The 5,105-nt window shown below is 39.0% G+C and overlaps 1 long non-coding RNA gene across 1 annotated transcript; it reads left to right on the top strand.

Annotated features, from left to right (window-relative positions):
- The first annotated feature begins 1,148 nt into the window (after window positions 1-1,148).
- On the top strand, window positions 1,149-2,977 carry LOC141444122 (uncharacterized). Its single transcript, XR_012453136.1, has 2 exons — window positions 1,149-2,581; window positions 2,744-2,977. It is a non-coding gene; the product is annotated as an uncharacterized lncRNA (long non-coding RNA).
- The last annotated feature ends 2,128 nt before the right edge of the window (window positions 2,978-5,105 follow it).

Here is a 5,105-nt window from a genome sequence, read left to right as displayed (position 1 = left end):
AGTATAGACATTGCAAAGGCCTTTTGGGAGTTACCACTTTGTGAAGAGGACAGAGACAAGACTGCGTTCTATGTCCCAGGTCGTGGCATGTACAGATTTAAGGTCACACCTTTTGGCTTAACTAACGCTCCCGCTACGCAACAACGTTTAATGGACTTACTATTTACACCTGAGTTTGAGAATCGTGTTTTCTGGTACTTGGACGATATAATTGTCATTTCTAATACCTTTGACGACCATCTCAGTTTATTATCTCGTGTATTAGATAAACTCAAGTACGCTAGACTAACAGTTAATTTTGAGAAGTCGTGTTTCTTCCGACGCGAACTTAGATACCTCGGTTATATTGTTGATCACAAGGGTTTACGTACGGATCCCGAAAAAGTTCGAGCCATACTTGATATTCCAACACCTACTTCTAGACGCGAACTAAAGAAATTCTTGGGTACTGCTAGTTGGTATAGACGTTTTGTACCCAATTTTAGCACATTGGCTGCGCCTCTAAACTTGCTCACATCTACCGGTAAAAAAGCGCCTCCTTTTAAATGGAACGAAGAGGCTAACTCTGCATTTAGGAATATTAAGCAAGCTCTGGTATCCAGTCCGGTCCTAACTTGCCCTGACTTTACTAAGACTTTCTCGGTGCACGCCGATGCTTCCAATTATGGGATCGGTGCCATGCTAACGCAGGAGGAAAATGGCGTAGAGAGACCTATTGCGTACTTTAGTCGATCTTTGTCAAAGCAACAGCAGAATTACTCTATCACCGAACGCGAACTGCTCAGTGTTATAGTTTCTTTGGAGCACTGGCAGTGCTATTTGGATAACGGACAAAAATTTATTATTTATACAGACCATTCTGCATTAAAATGGTTTTTGAATCTGGATAACCCTACTGGCAGGCTTGCTCGTTGGAGCGTTCGTTTATCCGCATTTAATTTTGAGATCCGGCATAAAAAGGGCAAAGAGCATGTTGTACCTGATGTTTTGTCGCGCGCAGTGCCGGTCGACATAGTGTATGTACAGTCTAACGATGAGTGGTTTAATAAAGTGTATAAAGGTTGCCAGGAAGCTCCGGCTGCATTTTCTGACTTTAAAATTGTAAATAATAACTTGTATAAATTTAAGCCAACTAGCTCTATCCTAACTTCCGAATATGATTGGAAACTTGTCATTCCCAAGGAGATGAGGAATGATATTATTCATGAAAATCATGCCCAGCCTACTGCCGGTCACTTTGGTATCTTCAAAACTTATAAAAGGCTGTCTCTGCGCTATAGCTGGCCTGGCATGTATAGGGACGTTTGTAAATATATTTCTGATTGCGAAACTTGCTTAGCATATAAGTATCAAAATCATCAAACTTTAGGTATTATGGGGAAACCAAAAGAGTGTTGTCGGCCCTTTCAGTGCCTGTCCATTGACTTGGTTGGTCCACTACCAATGACTCGAACTCAAAATCGCTTCATTTTAGTTGTGAATTGCTGTTTTTCTAAATATTGTCTGATATTTCCTATTAAGAAGGCCACAACTAAAATAATTTATAAAATTTTGGAAGAATACGTATTTTTAGTATACGGTATTCCTCAAACACTTATTATGGACAACGGTAGCCAGCTAATTAGTCATGAATTGCAGGAACTTTTTGCTAGGTATAAAATTCCTCAAGTTCATTTTACGCCTAAATATTGTCCACAAGTAAATTCTGTCGAACGTTACAACCGTATTTTAATATCTGCTATTAGTTCGTTTGTAGAAAACGATCACAGAAATTGGGATCTACATATATCCAAAATTCAGTTTGCCATGAACTCGAGTGTCAACGAAGTAACAGGCTTCAGCCCTGCGTTGCTGGTCTTTGGGCGCGAGCTCGTGCCGTGCGGGTCGCTATACGGCGCCGCCGACTCTACCGACGTCGACTACGACGACTTAATTTTCGCACCCCGAGATATTTACGCGGAAAACTTAGGCCACTTGTCGCCTATTTTCGACAAGGTGCAAGCTGCACTTTGGGATGCGCATGTAAAAAACTGTAAATATTATAATTTGAGGCGTAAGCAAGCTGAGTTCAATGAGGGCGATGTTGTTTGGCGTCGTAACTATCAGCTTAGTGACGCTGGTAAATATTTTAGCGCCAAATTGGCACCTAAGTTTGTAAAGTGTACAGTGTTGAAGAAATTGTCACCTCTTGTATATGAATTAGCTGATCAAAATGGTCGTGCTATCGGAAGGTGGCATATTAAAGACTTTAAGTTGTAAATATTGTAAATTTACTGCAGTTTTTTTTTTTTTCCATTTTCACCGAATTTTCCTCCGCCTTCTGCGTTCAGAAAATTCTCCTGGGCGCGCGGGGTACTGTAACATGGCAAACCTCCGCGGTGCGCAACTGGCCGCTTACAGAAGAAAAAAATCTAAATTCTAAATTATTGATACTCTTTTGTTTTTTCCTGTCATTGGCTCTACTATTTGGCAAGGCGTAAGCCGAAATTTGATTTTCTTTACAAGAAAATATTAATTATTTACTCGGTGATAGCTATTTCACTGACTACTACTTGTAATATAAGGGCTGCCACTATTGCAGGTATTGTAAATATTATTATATCTACTTCTAACATTTATTTCTTGTGTACATTTTGTAAAACCTAATCCAAGTCTCGTTTAGCTCTCTTTCGCTGGTCCGACACTAAAACGAGGCTTGGATGGGTGCTGCAAGCAAGCAGTAAAGCAGGGTGTTTCATTCCAGCCCTTCCTTTTTCCTGCTGAATCCAAATCATCATCTCCACTTCCTCTCCGTTCTGCTGCCTCGGAGCAGATCGCCGTCGCGACTGGACGCTTCGAGGCTACCTCAACACCCTGCCCTGTTTCCCTACCTATCCTACAAGTCTCAGGCCAGTGTTTTTTTAAATTTATCTACAAGAGCAGTGCTGACTGAAATAATTGTATATATTTTCTTTTGTATTATATTTTTATTTTGTAACCACACGCCTTTTATTTCTCCGACCGGCTAGCCGGTTACATCGTGACAAAAGTACAAGAAAACAAAAAGATACCAAAATTTAAAAATTTAAATTAGTTTTTTTATATTACTCTTTAAAGTTTATTCGGGGAATTTAGAGCATAATGTTTGATATTTCTAGTGTATCAGGCGACGTCTGTTATGTTCTAGAATTGCGTATATTGATGACTGTATTTGATTTGTATGAAAACATGTCTAAGCACTATGGCTAGAATACCCAGTTTGACGAGTACAATCTATGTTTTAATTGTTTGTTTGTGTTACAGGAAACACCCGGTATACAAGTCTAGCTCACTGTGCCATTACTGTGTGTGCCATTACTGTGTAATGGTTCCGTGGAACATTTTAATAATTAAATTAATTTAATTTATATGATTTCCTTGACAAAAGTATGTCGAAAAGGCTGCATCCTTGTACACGATTCTGTCGGACTGTACAAAGGCGAACTTATTCTTTAAGGAGATCTCCACCAGTCAACTTTTGAGGATGAGGGGAGCATTCAGTTAGGGACCGAGACAGAGTGAGTTTAAAAGTCAGAAATAGTCAAAGCTACATTTGATGCTTTAAATAATTTCACACATAAACTTTCAAAAATATTTTAAAATCATAAAAAAAATCTACTATACATACATATAGGTACTGGGTTCGACCAAATAATTAAGACATAGATTGTACTCGTCAAACAGAACGACATTTAGTTTAGCGAATTTTTTTGCGTATTTAACTTCGCTGCTCATTTACGAGTATAATGGACAAATATTACATTCCGGTTTAATTCATTTATATAAAAAAAAGTTTAGTTGTCAATATTTTTCAGCAAAAATTTAAATTTTGACAAAATTATCTTTAGGATGGTATTGATGTTTATCCAAATTCAAAATGGTCAATTCAAGTGGACGTATTACCGTAATTTTCGTTCTGCTTAATGCAATCCTTTTGAACAATCAATCTATCAGAATACAAAAAAATACAAAAATATTTATTTGAATCTACCTAATAGAACAATATTTAAAACTAGTCTTTACCCACTCGCGTGAACCATGAACATTTCAAAGAAGCAAGTATGCATGCAAGCAAGCATGTAAGCAAGCATGCCAGCAAACATGCAAGCTAGCAAGCATGTAAGCAAACATCTAAACAAGCTTGCAAGTGACATGCTACGTTTACGTGAATCATAAACATTTCGAAGAAGCAAACAATCAAGCAAGCATGCAAGTGAGCATGTAAGCAAGCATGCTAGCAAGTTCTCATTGTCTCGTGCCACAACTGGCAAGCGTGCCCCATTCCTTCGCCATCCTTGTTTTAAACGATTGTCAGATTTGTCACTGTTTTTCCAAAACTTGTCTGCGACTTGCTCCGTTTCACGAACCACAAAACTGCTAACTGCAAAAGCGTGGGGACAAAAGCTGTCAACATAAACTTCTTCTTGTCAAAGTCCCTGGTTGGTTGCGAGATATTTTTAAGGGAATTTGCTGTGAAATATGTCCACGAGTTTGGAAACAACTCGCTGTTCTGAAGTCAGATAAGGCTAGTGATGTACTGGAATTTTGTTTAATTACTCTTGTATTGTAATTTTGTTTAATTATTTTGTTTTACTTTTTCCGTCTTTCACGTCGAAACGGAGCGACGGATCGACGTGATTTTTGGCATTGAGATAGTTTTTATGGGCCAAAGAGTGACAAGCTACTCTTTATCCTGGAAAAATGTACAGTTCCCGAGGGATAAGCGCGCGATAACGGAATCCCACGCGAGCGAAGCCTCGGGCAAAACCTAGCCAAAATGTTGTAAACAACCAATAAACAATAACCGCCTGTATTGATCCTAAACTGCAGCCATAACTCAGATCATAGCCAACATGGCAGGAGCGTTGCCAACACGACAATATGGCAGCTGGAGCGGTGACACCGCGGTATTATGCGATATTATGTGATATTCAGTGCATATTGATCGGTGATTGAGTGTTGGATGCTTGCCAAAATAGGTGATTTGCTCGTTGAATTAGTTAACTGCGCTACAGTTTAAGGAATTTACTGATATTGCAGTCAGTAATCGGAGTACTCCGCAGTCGAAGTGAGTTGCTATTCTATTC

This window comes from Choristoneura fumiferana, chromosome 29 (assembly GCF_025370935.1).
Source record: "Choristoneura fumiferana chromosome 29, NRCan_CFum_1, whole genome shotgun sequence".
Lineage (NCBI taxonomy): Eukaryota > Metazoa > Arthropoda > Insecta > Lepidoptera > Tortricidae > Choristoneura > Choristoneura fumiferana.
This window is presented reverse-complemented; position numbering and strand designations above follow the sequence as displayed.